Source organism: Pyrgilauda ruficollis, unplaced genomic scaffold, assembly GCF_017590135.1.
Source record: "Pyrgilauda ruficollis isolate IOZ18807 unplaced genomic scaffold, ASM1759013v1 scaffold21, whole genome shotgun sequence".
Classification (NCBI taxonomy): domain Eukaryota; kingdom Metazoa; phylum Chordata; class Aves; order Passeriformes; family Passeridae; genus Pyrgilauda; species Pyrgilauda ruficollis.
In genome coordinates, this window is record NW_024520318.1 from 10,043,119 (window position 1) to 10,059,009 (window position 15,891).

The 15,891-nt window shown below is 43.8% G+C and overlaps 1 protein-coding gene across 6 annotated transcripts in view; it reads left to right on the plus strand.

The window, feature by feature from the left end:
- The window catches only part of LOC121353799 (LIM domain containing preferred translocation partner in lipoma), a 335,201-nt gene that overhangs the window by 101,748 nt on the left and 217,562 nt on the right, over positions 1-15,891 (plus strand). The window lies entirely within an intron of this gene.

A 15,891-nucleotide genomic window follows, 5' to 3' on the forward strand; every position in this document is an offset into this window, starting at 1 on the left:
CTTCTGCACCTTTATTTGTTAATATGGAGGATGAGGCAGCACTTGGGCTCCTTGGTGAGGTTTGTGTTATGTTTCTAATAAGGCCTTTCAACCATGTGTTTTATTCCAACTTTTAGGGGAAATTATTAACATTTTTTGAGTGAGAGTAGTTGTGGCCAAATCACTGCATGAGCATTATACCTGCTGGGCTCCAAAATTTGATTCCTAAATTTCCATTAGTGGGTCATACTGGGCCAAAGGATATTGAACTGCTAGAATAGAAAGGAATAAAACAGAATGGAGTTGGTGTTTGGTTATGGGCTCTGGATGTCATTGTTCCTGACTGTTCATCTGGCTAATGTTTGCTTTTGTGTAGTATTTGTCTGTGTCTGTGCTTCTGTGCACATGGGGAAAAGGAGGACAAATATCACTGGGGTGGATTAGCATTAAAAAATAGTTAACTGATCAAAGCCATAAAGCTTGTCCAAGTGAATTCTTCAGAGAAATAGTTTTGAATTTCCCAAGCAGCCGCAGGCCATAAAAGCGAAGCACTATCATTCAGAGATGCAAAAAATCCCCTTCTGTTGGAGTGTTGGACCTATTTGTTCCCTTTTAGGAGGGAATTCAAAATGTTTTCTTAATTTTCTTCTGAACAGCTTACTGCTATCCATCATGAGCCTTTGCAGCTCTGCTCCCCCTCAGTTTTAACCCTCCACTGAGATCTCTATGTCCGTACTTAAAATTTTGGATGCCTTTTGGCCCTGTGCACTTTGCTCTTACAGACCACACCTTGTCTCTGAGCTCAGAATGTTGTAAAGGAGGGGCTAAATGTTGTCCTCAGTGCCTTGGTGGAGGTGACAGGGAAGGTGGGATGCAGATGGGGAGTGATGCCTGGAAAGATTTTCCACAATTCCCTTTCCTGGGAAAGGGAAGCCTGGGAGCCCTGTTCCTGGTGCCATGTTCTCTCTTCTTACTGGTGCTGTCCCACCAGAAGCACCAGCCCCACCAGGTCTGCAGAGCAGGTGGGACAAAGCTAGAGGGAATTTCCTTTCTTTCACATGTAGGAAAGTTGTTTGACTGCTCAAAGTTATTGAAGTCTCATACTGAAGGTTAAGCAACCAGCCTCTGGGAACTGGGCACATAAATTTGCATTATGCTTATGAAAGTCTCTTTCACAGTGTTTTGCTTTTTTGCTTCTGCTTAAGATGTAGAAAAGAATGAAGTGCTGGTGTATGGTCCATACACAGGGTATTTGGATGGCACAGTCATTAATAGGAATGAAAATTATACTGTGGTGTTTCAGAGCTTGCCAAGGAAAAAAGAAAGGAAAAACTCTCAGAAGACAAAGTGCTTTGTAGCTGGAAGTGCCTGTTGCCCTGCAAGGTCTCAGCTGTCCTTTTCAGTCCCAGTCTTCTATTATTGAAAATATTTTTTGGCCTAATACCTACTAGCTTTTTAATACTGCTTAATTGTATGCATGCTGCCCCCCCCAAAAGAAAGCCACACATTTTTCTGCTTTTGGAAATGTTCAGCTTTAGGGCCCCCAGGGAGGGTGTTAATGGCTGTGTCCCGGCTGCCTTTGAGGCAGAGTATTTCAGTTTTACTTTCCTTCTGAAATTTGAAGTTTCATTCTCCAGAAAATGAAATTTTAATATAACAACATTTAAAGTGTGTATGTGTATATGTGTGTATATATATATGTGTGTGTGTGTGTTGTGTGTGTATATATATATATATAATTATTTTTAATCCTGAGTCCTAAGTAGAAACTGAGGTCATCTTTGTGACAGGTGGGCAGTGTGTGGAGAACAAAGGTGTGTCTGAGGGACTGGACTGCAGCTTTGGAGAGGGATTAGATGTTTGCACAAGTGTGGGCATGGCATTCATGTGTGCCATGTACACATATCCTTGTTTTCTGTGGTAGAGCTGAGATGATTTACCCACATAGCAAGGCCATTTGCTGGGGTGAATTCATCAGTGTTGTGTTCCTGAAGCAATAGAGGTGCATCCATATACAGGATAGTGCAAAGTAAAAGGGAAGCTCATCCTTCTCCTCCAAGATTGTGATTTGGCCTCTGGTATAGGCTACATCCTACCCTCAGATGGGAGCAGTGCTCAGCTCTTGATAACATGAGGAGGAATTCAATCTGAAGCCCAGAGCCCTTCTGCACAGGGAAACCATTGCAAAACAAAGCCAGGGTGTGAATTTAAAGTGCAATAGCTGTTCCAAGCGTGCTTCTCATGTGGGCAGTCTTATTCTGCTCTGAGAGGGCCTTTGTGCAGTTCTGCTTCATCCAGTGCCAAAGGCTCTCTGAGTGCAGAAAGAAGAATGCCCACACAGGGAGCGGATAGCTTTTCCAGGCTATTTCACCAAGCTGAAGAGTCCCAGGAGATGCCATGTTTTCATGTCCCCATGAATGTTGCAGGAGCCTACCCTTCATTCAGCTCCCTCTCCACTCAAGCTTTCACAGGAGAGCTTTGTGGTGGGTGTGTGGTGGAGCTGTGTCTTCTGGACCCTGCCAGGTGCAGCATGCATCACTCATTTGCTTGAATTTGTGGGGCTGATCCCTGAGGATCTTGGTCTTGTCTGGGTGTTCCTGGTGTTGTAGTTCTCCATCAGGGCCATCATCTCTTGTGGTGTGTCCAGGCTGCTGAAAAGAACTCCTGTGAGATCGTGCCTATGTTCATGTGTTGTTCCTTTTCCTGTGAAATTGCCAAGCAAACCTGTGCACTGGATATGATCGTTGTCTGAACACTGTTGAACAGGGAAAAAAAAAGCCCATCTGTTCTACAAAGAGGCAGTGTAAAGAGCAGGCTCTGTGACTAAATAAATTCACATCTGTTTAGCAGAACCATCAAATGGTGAGCAGAGGGGCCTAATGTGAATCACATGTTGAAACCACAAATATGAGTGAGATGAGCTGCAAAAGAGAGAGCCTGGAAGTGTTGATCCATGTGAGCAACTGTTGGTTTCTCTCCTTATTCTTTGCCTCTTACCAGTTTCCTGAGCCTAATGATGCAGAATAAAAAAATCAGGAATGTGCACATGTCTGTGCATACTTATGTGTGTAAGTTTGTATTGATTGCATGATTAATTTACCTTCCTATGTTGTTTTGAGCCATTAGATCATAAGTTAAATTGGAAGGGCTCTGGGTGGTGGGGGAGCTGCAGAGGAGGGACAGTGGGGCTGACATGAAGAGAGCAGGTGAAGCTGTTCCCTAGTGGAGGTGCTTCACAAAAAAGCCCTGGGGTATCTTGTTTTAAAAAGGAGATTGACTTGGAAGTGATTCTTGTAATGATGTCTCCATCAGTGTCATCTCAAGGAACCTGATGGAGCAATCTAGAAGCTTCAAAGGGTACGTTATGCCTTCACATGCTCAAGCTAATTTCAGAATAGGTATCTGTGTACCAGTCCTAACAGACTGCATCTTTCCATGGATCAATGAACTTTGTTGCTCAGATTTTCCCCTTAGTGTTTTAAGCCCTGCAGAAACAAAGGGCAGCTCAAGTTTCTGTATTGGTTGCATTTGCAGTTTATTTTTCTTTTGTGCCAGGAACATATCAATACAATTTCAAAACGCTGTATTTTGTGACTTGAGGCAGCAGTTTCTAACTTAAAAACAAGAAGGCTTTGGGGAGGTACACACAGCTCAGGTGCTTTAGTGAAGGTTATTTGACTGGTCTCCGTAGCCCCTTAGTGTCCATGCAGAGGAGCAAGCATCTTCTCTCCCACAGGATCTCATGAAAAGAAACACACAGTGATTTTAGTCTCAAATGTGGTTTCTTGATGCTGCCTTGCCTTTTGTCCTAGATATTTTGCAGCGAACGAGGCCAAACTTGCGGAAACAAAGAGTGGTGGAAGATAGGCTGTTAGACCTGATTTGCACAGATCCTGCTCTCCTGCAGCTCAGGCTGCTCTCTGTAGCTGACAGGGAGCTGTGTACTGCTCGCCTGGGATGTGGGCTCTGCAGGAGCTGCTGGAGGTAATGAAGCACTTAAGGGCTGATGTGCTGAAGGTCCCCAAGGAATGATTAAGGTGTTGGCAGCTGTGTTACTTGGAAAGAGAAATACGTGCATTACACAGCAGAGGCATGCTGAAATGCCTTTCAGATGCTTGGTTGTGTGTGGGAACATGCTTTGCCTCAGACCTGAGAGACAGTGGTAGCAACTATTGAAGGGCATTTGATAAATGGAGCTGTGTGTGTACTTACCAGCTGCAGGACCCAGCTGACTGCCCTAGCACAGCTCGAAAACAAGTGGTTGCCAGCAGTGGCTAAAATGCTGCAGTATATAAAAATCTTTGGATATATTAAAAGTTTCGTTCTTCCCTCTAAAAGTACCCTCTGCTCATGGTTGATTTCTTCTCCTCCATCACCCCCTGCCAGTCTTTTGGGAGAAAGTGCAGTGAAGGTAAAAGAGAATCAGAATATTTTCCTGGAGACTGTCAGATTTGAGCTGTTCCGCATCTAGGGAACTGATGTGGCCAGTCTAGTATGAAAACTCTTTAGTCACAACAGAACTTCCTACTGATTTTTGGAAAGGGGAACAAATGATTAATTTGGATGGTCAAAAACAGAAGGCAGCAAAGCGATAGTGGTGGAGCAACTGGGGTGGGATTTTTAGCAGGATGAGCTTGTTTAGCAAACTCACAAGGCTTGTGTGGATGCCTGGCTGGATTGACTTCATTGCTGGTACTGTGGTTTGCAACAGCTGGGGAATTATCTGCCAGAGCTTTGCATATCACTGTTCTTGAATGAATGGACACTGAGTTAAAAGGGGAGAGCAGTAGTTTCTTGGGCTGGTGCTTGGTGCATTTATGAGTTTCAAAGTAGAATTGAAAATCAAATTTCAAGCACTTGTCTTCTGTCATGAGTTCCTATTCAGAGCAGAACTAATGTTCTATGGATACTAAACCAGAGCTTTATCTTCATGCACAGTGTCACGATCAGCTTTGCCTTTGCTTTTAATATTCCTTTTCACCCATTTTCCTGTGCTTTAAGAACACCCCTTGCCCCCTCTTTGAACAGGTGTCGTCTTAATGAGCTCTATATCATGTTTATTGCAAATAGCATAGGGTTAGCTAACACCACCTTGTGACCTACCCTTCTATCCATGTGGCCATGGCATTGTGGAGCTCCTCCAGCTTAGGCACCATCTCAAAATATGCCTTTTATTCTTCTTTATTTCTTGACAAAAGGATATGGAGCAGGCAGTGAACATCCAGTCAGATATGAGTCCAGCATGTGCTGTGATTGTCAGTAAAGTAAACTGAATATAGGTCAACTTCAGGAGGAGCCGCGACTGTAGACTGAGATGAGTTATTGCTCACCTTTCCTCACTACTGCTGAGGCTGTTACTTGGTCGTGAGTCCACCAGTAGAAATGGGATGCTGGAGAGGTGGAGAGAGTCCAGAGGAGGGTCAGTCAGGGGCTGAGAGCACATGGCTTACAGGATTAGGCTGGGGGAACTTCGGCTTCTGTCTCTGGTGGAAAGGAGGCAAAGGAGTGATCCAATGGCAGCCTGTGACTACTGCCAGGGGCCTTCTGAACATGTCAGAGCCAAATGCTTCTGTCCAGATGGCCAAATAAAGTGCTGTGAACGTGCATAATTGATTGGGAGATTCAGCTGGAGAGCTGGAAAAGCATTTTCTTTGGGAAAATACTGTAACACTAATACAAATCACCAGGTAGCAAGGGATTCTTCATTTTGGAGGTTTTCCAGGACAAAGCCGCAGCAAGCCTTACCTAGAGCTGGTGATAATTTAGTCTCCTGCTAAAAGCAGAACTTGGTAGCCTGCAGAGATCCTCTGTGTTTCCTGACAGTACTGCAGGCTTTCAGCTTCTTTAAGGAACAAGCAATTTAAACTTTTATTTTTGCATTGTGTTGCAGAAGAGAGACAAGAAGACATTGGGGTGCTCATGTATTGATGATGTGAAGTCACCTGTTGTGAAACTCAAGAGAAATGTAGTATTTTTCCTGACTGTTTATACAAAGAGTTTTGTGTACTTCTTTCTTACAGTTTTCATACACTCAAATATCTTGCTTCCATTAGCAATCTCTCTGCAACATCAACTTCCAGTCATCTGGCAGCTATCACTCTTCTGAGTTTTAAAATACAAGATTTTCCATAGGAAAAAGGCTATTTCCCCTGATTATTTGCAAAGTGCTGTGACCTGAGCTACCAAAGCCAAGACACAGGTTGGTGCGGTGCTCAGAAAAAAGTCATCCAGGGACTTGTCATACCTGAAGCTGTGACTTCCAGGATGGCTTGGGATCTGAGGGAGAAAAAGTTGTGGATCAGGTGGGAGGAAGAGAATCTGGGATTAAAGATTTTGATCCTGGACACCATTCCTGCCCATTAATTGATTTAATTGCTTGATTTTTAGGCAGTACAGTGTCAAAGTCTGGATTCCACTGCCAGCTCCATGAGCTGTCAGAAGGTTATGGTGGTGACAGACCCACACACGCTTCCTTCCTGAGTGGGGCCTGTGCTGTGCCTGTGTTCTGAGCTGCAGCTCCTTTTCCAGTCACAGAAATCCTCTTGATGGCTTGGGGTTCAGACTGCCAGTAGCAGATGTGTCTTCTTCCAGGTGAGGCAACATCTGACTCTTCCTGCAATCACAGCTGTTTTAGAACAGGAGTGAAGTGCAGGGAGCCCTCTCATGAATACAAAACCCACCTACACCCAGCCTTGTTGGGTAGGACCTCAAGCTCAGCCCTGCTTCCTTTTTCACCCTATCAGTTTCCCACTGAGCTCAGATCCCTGCTGTTTCTCCCCAGGCTGAGCCACACACACTGCTCTGCAAAGCTAATACAATTATCTGTGTGTCAATATGCTGCCACGGTCCCATTTGGTCCCACTGGGGTCTTGTTGATATCTCACAGCCGAGCTGCATGTTAGTTCTGCACAATTCCTCCTTGTTTACAGCCAGCATCAGCATCCAAAGTACCTGAGCTTGTTCCAACTGCCTTAACCTTGCCAGTTCTTGTTGTCCTGTTTTCTTTTCACTTAAGTGAGACTCTTGATATGCCTGATTTCAGTACATCTCCATCAGCTGGGAAGTCCAGGCCCTTAATAATTTTATTTGATGGATAAGCTCTGTGTTGCTTGGCAGTCCCTTGCTGAAGTAGGAAGCCAAGCACTGAGCTGTGCTATAGGCAAGACATTGAATACAGGCACAGAAGGAATAAAGGCAGCTTTTTTTTTTTGGCAGAGAGGTCTTGAAAATAAATTGTATGCAGGAAAATAGTATTTGTGTAAGAGAGCTCATGATCTGAGACTCCCAGAATAGCCTTTCTGCATAATTTCTGGTTTTGCTGTCTCTTTTAATATATTTCCTCTCTTATTTTATATACAGATTTCTGAAACATCCATCTCAAACTTTTCTTTGTGGTACAGCAACATCCTCACAAACGTGTAGGTCAAGTTATCAGGGGAAGAGGCTATAACAATTGGAAGAAATCTGGCTGGCTCAGAGCTAACTCCTGGCTTAGGTCCTTAGGTTCAGGAATAAAATGTATTTGAGTAAGCCAGCAGGTCTTCCTCCTCTGTTACAATTGCCTTGGGGTTTGTTGTGACCACAAGTAGCTAGGCCTTGGATTGGTGTTTTATCCAATGTGATTATGTTCGGAGTAGCTGAGGATTGTCTCATGCCACAGAAGCCAAGAATCAGCTTGCTCTCTGGTGAAATTGCAATGCAGTCATTAGAGTTGTATTAGATTAGATGGATCTATCTATCTCCAGGGAGCCAGTATGATCTCTTTGTTTCAGTTCACATGGACAAGTCAAGTTCAATTTATTAGGATTTTAAAGCCTAGTTTGTCATCTGACACCAGGATGTGACATGGCTGTAAAAGGAAGATCTCATTCATCAGCTTTTATGCATGTGTTTTGCAGCAGCAGTCAAATTCAAATAGCCAGCATCTAATCCCAAAACTCCTAATGCAATTATATTGGGAAAAAAATCAGTTTTATGTTGAGTTTGCCCTTCTACCTTTTCAACTACTGAAGCTGATACAAGCAAAATGAACTAAGAAGGAAATTTAAGGGTGGGTTCTTGGCTGATAACATAATTGTCCCAGAAGCAGGCTTTTGAAGTAGGAATGACTGCGACATTGGGTTGATACCTGATGAACTGTTTTCATGATAACATTAACTTTTGTCCAGCATCTTTGTACAAGAAAGACTGTTCTTTACCATCACATCTTTGCAGTCTCCACTACACACTTGCTGTCTTCCTTTTATGTCTCAGTAATACTGTAGAAGTTGTAGTGACTTAAGAGTGTACAACAAAAGTCACATCTCAAGCTGGCATGGATCTGATGAAAAATAAATGAACTGTGGATACAGCTAGGAGAAAAAAGTTACTTTCCAAGTATTGTTTATTTACTTAAAAGAATGGGCACAAGCTCTGTTCATTAGCAAATGATTGCAGCTAGAAAGTAAGGAATATAATGTTGCATTGCCAGTAGGTGATATTACTGGCATATCTTAAGTGGAATACAATATATTGCTGCAAAATGGAAAGTGCTGTTGAGTCCCTTGAAGGCAGAGAGACCTTGATAAATTAGAGGATAGAGCAATCACCAGCCATAGGAAGTTCAGCAAGAAAAATGCCAGATTCTGCACCTGGTATGGGGCAGCCCTGGATGGATGGATGGGAGTGAGAGGTTAGAGAGCAGTGCCATAGAAAGGGACCTGGGGGTCCTGTTTGGTGGCAAGCTGAACATGAGCCAGCAGTGCCTTGGCAGCCAGGAGGGCCAACCCTGTCCTGGGGGCTTCACCAGCTGGGCAAGGGAGGGGATTGGCCCACTCTGCTCTGCACTGGGCTGGCCTCACGCTGAATATTGTGGACAGTTTTGGGCAACACAATGTAAGAAAGACATGAAATTATTAGAGACTGTCCAAAGGAGGGTAATGAAGATGGTGAAGGGCCTTGAGGGCCCTTGAGGAGCAGCTAAGGTCACTTGGTGTGTTCAGCCTGGAGGAGGCTGAGGGAGACCTCTGCAGCTGCAGCTTCCTCCTGGGGGGAAGAGGAGGGCAGGCACTGATCTCCTCTCTGTGCTGACCAGTGACAGGACCCAAGGGAATGGCCTGATGCTGAGTCAGGAGAGGTTTAGGCTGGATATTAGGAAAAGGTTCTGCCGCAGAGGGTGGCTGGGCTGGAACAGCTCCCAGGAAAGGGGTCACAGCACGGCCTGGCAGAGCTCAGGAAGTGTTTGGGCAATGCTCTCAGGCACACGGTGTGACTCTCGGGGATGGTGCTGAGCAGGGACAGGAGCTGGACTCCATGATCCTTGTGGGTCCCTTCCACCTCAGCAGGTTTGTGATTCCATGAAACCCTTCTGAGTGGAGATGAAGTCACAGCTATCAGTCTGGGGTTTTTGAGTCACAAAATAATTGATTTTGATCCCTCAAGGGATCTCTGGAGGTCATCTGGGCCAACCACTTACTCATACCAGGGTGCACTTCAAATTTAAGTCAGGTCTTCTGGAGGATCCCATGGAAGTTTGATTGAAGCTGTTAAAGCCAGAATGAAATATTACCAGACTATAGTCTTCGAAGAATAATTCATCAGTGCTCTAAATAGGTTTCTTTTTCCTTTAATTCTTCTGATTACATTAGTGATGTCCCCTAGCAGGAAATAGGCAAATTGTCTCAGTCCTGTTTAACTGAAGAAGTGACTTTGATTTCATTTACTTATTTATTTATTTTACTTTGAGGGAATGGGGGTGGAGATACAAAACCTTGCCTTACCCAGGCAATTAAACTAAATTTATGAATCTTAGAGGCAGCGGCAGAGTTGAACTTGCTCCAGCTGATACCTGCCATGAAAGATTACGGCAAAGCATTAGGAACTGTGCATAAACAATGTGAAATGGGTGCAGGCAAAGAAACCTGATCTTTAGGAGGTGTTTTCCACAAGAACTTGGAGTCCACCTGTGTTGAGTTTGCCTAGGGTCAGGAAGGCAGTCACTGGAGGGTGGTGGTGTTTTCCATGCCTCCTCATCACCTCTCAAAGTCTCGTGGTGTCTCAGTTGACTCTTAGAACTTCACTGCTCACTGGTGGTAGAGGTCACACCAGCACCATGCACAGGATTCTCAGTGCTCAGAGTTGTTCCTGAAGCTTTGTGATGAAGGTCACATCACATTTGCTGCTGGGGCGGGGGGGTTTGAGGGAGGAACATTATTGGGCTGGTTAATATTGCAGGAGTTAAATTTGGTTAGAGATGTTGTGCAGATCAGCAATGATTAAGGGAGTTCCCAAGGACTCCCAATTCCCCAAATCACATAATTTGCCATATGATGTAAAATTGATGAGAATAAGTAGTACCATGTGGGAAAAGCATCCCAGGAGAGCTTGTGCTGAGTTTATAAGTACCTATGACACTTCGTATCTTTGGTTAAAGACCTCTAATAAGATCTGAATTTTGACATTATACCCTCTTTTGAAGGCCACAAGAAGTACAAGAGCATGGCTAGAGATCATGTGCCATAAATGAAGAAATAAATTAATTTAACCTTCAGAGGGGAACAGTGCCAAGAAAAACAAGCAGCTTTGGGATTTTGTAAAGAGCAAATCTCTCTGGTCAGCTTCAGTCACTGCATTTGACTAATTAGAAGACTGGAGGTGAAAAGGACAAAGCAAAGAACTGTATTTTAGCAGGGCGTTTGAGGTTTGCAATTTGGGGAATTTCAGGCAGAAAAATGAAGACAAATCTGCTTAGAGGAGAGATATCCAGACATGCAGCTCTAACAGGAAGGGACAATGGGTGGCATGATTCCTGTCCCCTTCGTTTAGCTCTAGAGCTGTTCTTTAAAATTCATTTGGAAGGTAATGTAAAGTCAAAACTTTTCTGTTGGAGTTCTTTTACTTGGATGGAAGAGAAGAGAGAGTGGAGAGGATGCAGTTTGCCTTTCTACACTTAGAGACAAACTTGAGTTATCACGGGAAGGTGATGCTTATGTTGTGTATCAGAGAAAAGCCCCAACACAACTTTCAGTCACATATACTGTCAACAAACAAGGTCCTAATTCCCTATATCTGGTCAATCTCTTGGCCTCAGGCATAATGGTTCACTGTGCATGGGTGATACTAAGACAGAACATCATAGACCTAAATCAAGCCAGTGAATTTAGGAAGGCGTGGGATGGAAGGCAGAGCAGACAGTCTGTAAGCACAGACGGTTGTTGCTCATTTTTTGCTGAATACTGTTGCTACCCGCTACGAAGCATTAGCTTAATTAACTCAGGGACAAAATCTTCTGTCTTGGCGAAGTCCATCAACATCCAAGGAGAATTTGGTCCATGTTACAAATATGAAAATGAAATGGAGATTTATTTGGGTACAGTCTAATCACAGAAAAGGCAGCCTGTCTCAGAGATGAATGTACATACAAATTCAAAAGTAGACAAATTGGTACTCTACCCTTCCATTGCTTATCACATCCAAGGAGAAATTGACTTGAAACCCTCAGTTTTTTACCTTCTCTTCTCAAAGGTGAATGACATCCTGTAATTAAAAGCAAAAACAAGCTCTTATGCCCACACATTTGAAAAAAGAAAAAGGCAGTGAAAAAGTCTTGTCAGGCTGTTATTACTGCATGGTATTATCTGCTATTGATATTCCTGGTCTGACATTTTTAGATAATGCGGTCTCAGCTTGGGATTCGTGGATTCCAGTTCCTCTGCTGTGGTGTATTCTTTCATGGTTAGAATTTTCTGAACTTACAGCATTAAGATCTTCCTGATGATAGAACCAGAGCACACTGTTTGCCTTATTTATGCAGTGTGATTTCACTCTTCGCTCTTAATGCTATTTATCATGGTTAGTCTGGTCTTATCCTCTGCCTCCAAAAGTAGGTGATGACTAATGCTTCCAAGGAAGGAAGGATAACAGAACCTCAGGCATCCACAGCTGATTTCAGTCAGGTTTTTGTTTTTGATATTATTCATCATTTTACCTCTTCTATTTTAAGTTACTATTCTTAAAAATGGTCTTACGCCATCAGCCACCATTTCAGAAAAGATAGCTGGAAAATTGAAGAGAGTTCAGAGTAAACATACCTGGAAGAATCAAAAGAAGTTTGTCCTTTACAGGGAGTTTAATTGATACTTAATTTAAATGTTTTTGTTTGATTTAAGCAATGATCTGGCTGTATTCTGAAAGGATCTACATAAGGAAGAGAGGCAAGTCTGTAATGCAGATGACAGGAGCATAACAAAATGCAATGGTTGAAAGTGGATCTAGCTAAATTTTAAGCCAGGCATAAAGGAAAAGCTGTGATTATAGTGCTTAATTTTTTGTCCAAACAATTTACCTAATGTTGTGTTGGGTTCTTCAATGCTTGCATTGTTTCAGTTGAGGCTACATATGCTTTATAACAAATAATCTTTAGAATCAGCAGAAGCTTTGCAGGGCAGTAGTTGGGGATGGTTCAGGGTTAGTCAAGATGATCAATGAGAGGCTTTCAAAACATGACACAGAGAAGATTTAAGGGATTTTCTGGAGGGGATGAGGCAGTGAATTTGGGAAGGGGGTGTTGCCAGAGAGGTCAGTGAGTAAGGAGTCACAGAAAAAGCCTGCAGCAGTCAGATCAGGAACGGAGCTGTGAGCTACGGCTGACCGAGGATGGCTGCGGGAGGGTGGCAGGCAGACAGGCAGAAGGTTTCAGCAAAGACAGAGGGAGGTGTGGCACTGACAGGGGAGCAAGAGGTGGCTATCCCTCTGAGAGGACTCCAAGGGACATGGTCTCTGCTGACAGAGGTTTTTCCAACCTTGCTAAGTTAACTGTTTCATGGCTGGATCTACCAAAGTTTGCCAGGAAGGGACTCATTGAATGCAAACAGTGCCTGAGAAATTACTTGCTTAGAGTAGAAATATGGGGGCAGCTGTAGATTTAATCTGTAGGTTAATTTTTCAGTGAAAAATGACTTTTAATGGAAGAAGATAGCTCAAGAGTGAAACGTGTGTTTGCTGGCTAGCTAGAAAAGCACTGCTGTTACCTGTTGGGTGTTCCTGTCCAAGTGCAGGCACCACAGCGACACTCAGGCAGTGACATGGGTAAGAGTAAGTTTAGAGTAAGGGATTTAGTTAGGCTCAGGTTTTCCTGTGCTATTTGGTTACTTGTGCACATCACAAATGTTCCAAAGAAGCTTCTGATGGAAAACCAGTCAGTATTGCAGGGATTGGAGAGAGAGCACTGGTGGCTTTGTCTGAATTAGGCAGGGTGCTCCACTATGGAGAGGTCTGCTGAAAGGTGAACTATGCTTGTCTGTAAGCCACTGTGCCTTACATTTTTCCTTGCTTTTGGCCTTTTACCAGCCAAAATGGAGGGAAAATAATAGCAAGCCCAGAAGTTTGGCTTCAGCTTTTAAAAAGAAATTAATTAATTTTCTTTTTCTGTGATCTTGCAGAGTAGTTAGGCTAAATTTAATTGAAGCTGGGGAGCTGGGGCTGGAACAGATGAGGAAAAGGGAACTTGCTGAAAACACTGTCAGGGCACAGATAGCAAAAACGAGTGTCAGTAAATGCATAACAGAAAATGAGATGGGGAGAAAGAGGAAGAGAAAAGGCTAACAGGGAAACAATTAGAAAATACCACCATGGCCAAAACAAAGGCGTTAGAGGTTAGCTGAGAGGGAGCTGTGTGCCAGCTTACAGTCAGCAGCTGAGTTACAGCACTGTGGTCTCCCTGCTCCCAAGCTGTCCATAGGAGCAGCCTGCTTTCTAAGCTCGTTTGTTGAAATTCTCTCATTGTCTTCAGCTGTGCTCAGAGCTGTGCAACCTGGCTACTGAAGCAGATATTCTTGGTTTGTGCATCACACAACCCATCCCTGTCATCAGCCTAGCAGACCATGAGAGTTGTGGGACCAAGGCATGCTGCCTGGGGGTGGTTAAGGAAAATTCCAGAACAGGAATGGTGATAATCTAGTTAGTAATGGGATTTTTTTCTATGGCTTTGAATCAGCATGGAGATAATGTTCAGGGTCTGAGGGTGCTTCTTTGTAGCAGGAGGCTCTTTCATATGAGATGTCAAGCCAGAGGCTGAAAACCTGTCAGAATTAAACTCCAGGATGCTTTTAGCAATGGGTAAGGTACAGTCATCTTTGGATGTGATAACTCTGCAGAGTGCAGGCTCGTCCTGTTTAGCTCTTAAGGCTGGCTGTCCTCGTTGCTTTCTGTTCTTAAGACCTAGATATTTGCCTGAGTTTTATTGCTGCTTTTACGGTTTTGAAGCTTGTAGGAGGAGGAGACAGCAGCGTAGGTGAATCTCACTGCTGGAGTGGCAGTCATTTTCCAGCTCCATAGGGGCTGCTGTTGGTGATGGGAAGTGCCAGGCAGTGGGACTGTGGTTCCTGTGCCCTCAGCCCCCACCGGTTGTGACTGGTTTCCTCTCCTGCCGTGTGGGGAGGACCTGCCTTTTACTTCTTGCTTTCACAATGATGCTCTGCACTCTTACTATGGGTTGGACAGCAGGCCTGTGAGGGAGAAAAGTCATGTCCTTGCAGCTCAGCCTTGGATACATCTCCAAGCTGCTCCTGCCATGCTTCTGTCTGCCTCATTTCTAGGCAGCTCCAGTGTCTTCCTTTCACTGGATTGGATGCCTAGTGCAGCAGGTTCGCTTACTAGTGGTAGGAATTGTGAAGCCACTGTCTGCACATCGAGCAGTCAGACTGCATGGCCAGGAAGAGACAGAAGTGTTGGCACTGATGTTTGACACTTGCCAGTTTATCTCTTGCACAAGGAGTGATGCACGGTGGAAGATGACAAAAAATTCTCACCTCCTAGTGTTGGGTCAGACATTGGGGCTTAAAGTAGAAATTACTCCTCAAGCAGGAAACTATTTTTTGAAGTAAATGTACTGGTTGGAGTAAGCACACTAGTATATCCATCAGTTTTAACAGTCATTGCTCTTAGCTGGAGGTGCTCACCTTGTGCTACCATGTGGAGACCTTGATCCTATCTCTGGCACTGATCCTTTTCCATGATGAAATCAAATCTTTGCTGATTGGGTCACAGGTGCCTGTTGGTTTTGGTAGCCTTAAGGAGTTCTGACACCAAAGCAGTGCATGGGCAGAAGCAGCAGGGTGCTCAAGAGCTGCAAAATTACCATTGACTTTTATCTGTGTGGGATCTTCATTTCTTCATCAAATCTCAAATCCAGCTCCATAGGGCCTTCTGATGGTACAGTAGGACTGTCATGGCTACCCAGCAAGTGTGGTTTGTGTGTGGTGAAAAGCACTTGTTCATTGGAATTAACAGGATTTTTATGGGCAACATTTTCAGCAGCATCTGAACCCAGTTCTCAAAAGTGATGTAGGCTTTTAAGAGGCCAAAGCCAAGATTTTCATAAATAAGTAATGATTTGGGCTGCCTCTGTTTTTTGTTACACAAGTCTAAAAGGAGTCTGGTTGTCAGGGGTTGTGAGATTCTGGCATTTTTTCAAAATTGACATGCTTTTAAAATGTCTTAAGCTGGGCATTCAGAAATGGAGGTATCAAGAATGATTAGCTACTTTTGAAAACTGTTTTCTTAAAAGTCTGAATGAAAATCACTGGGGCATGGGGTCCTAAATAACATGTGAAAAAGTGCTAAAAGTGTATTTTGGAAGTGTGTGTGCCTATCTGTGACTAGACTTTTCCCCAGAGCACCTGCACTGTTGTACATTAATGTACTCAAAAAGGCCTAACGGGGAAAGGCAAATACATGACTACTGTGCTGAATGCAGGGTGGGATTGATGGGCTGCTTCAGGGTATCAGCCTGTCTCTGCTCTTGTTTGAAGACGAAAATAGCAATGATTTTTGCAGGTACCGACAATAACCTGATCAGTAATTCTGACCTGCTGAGGAAAGACAAATTTGCATCTGAAGTCCTATGTATTAGGAACAACATATTTAAAGTTAAGC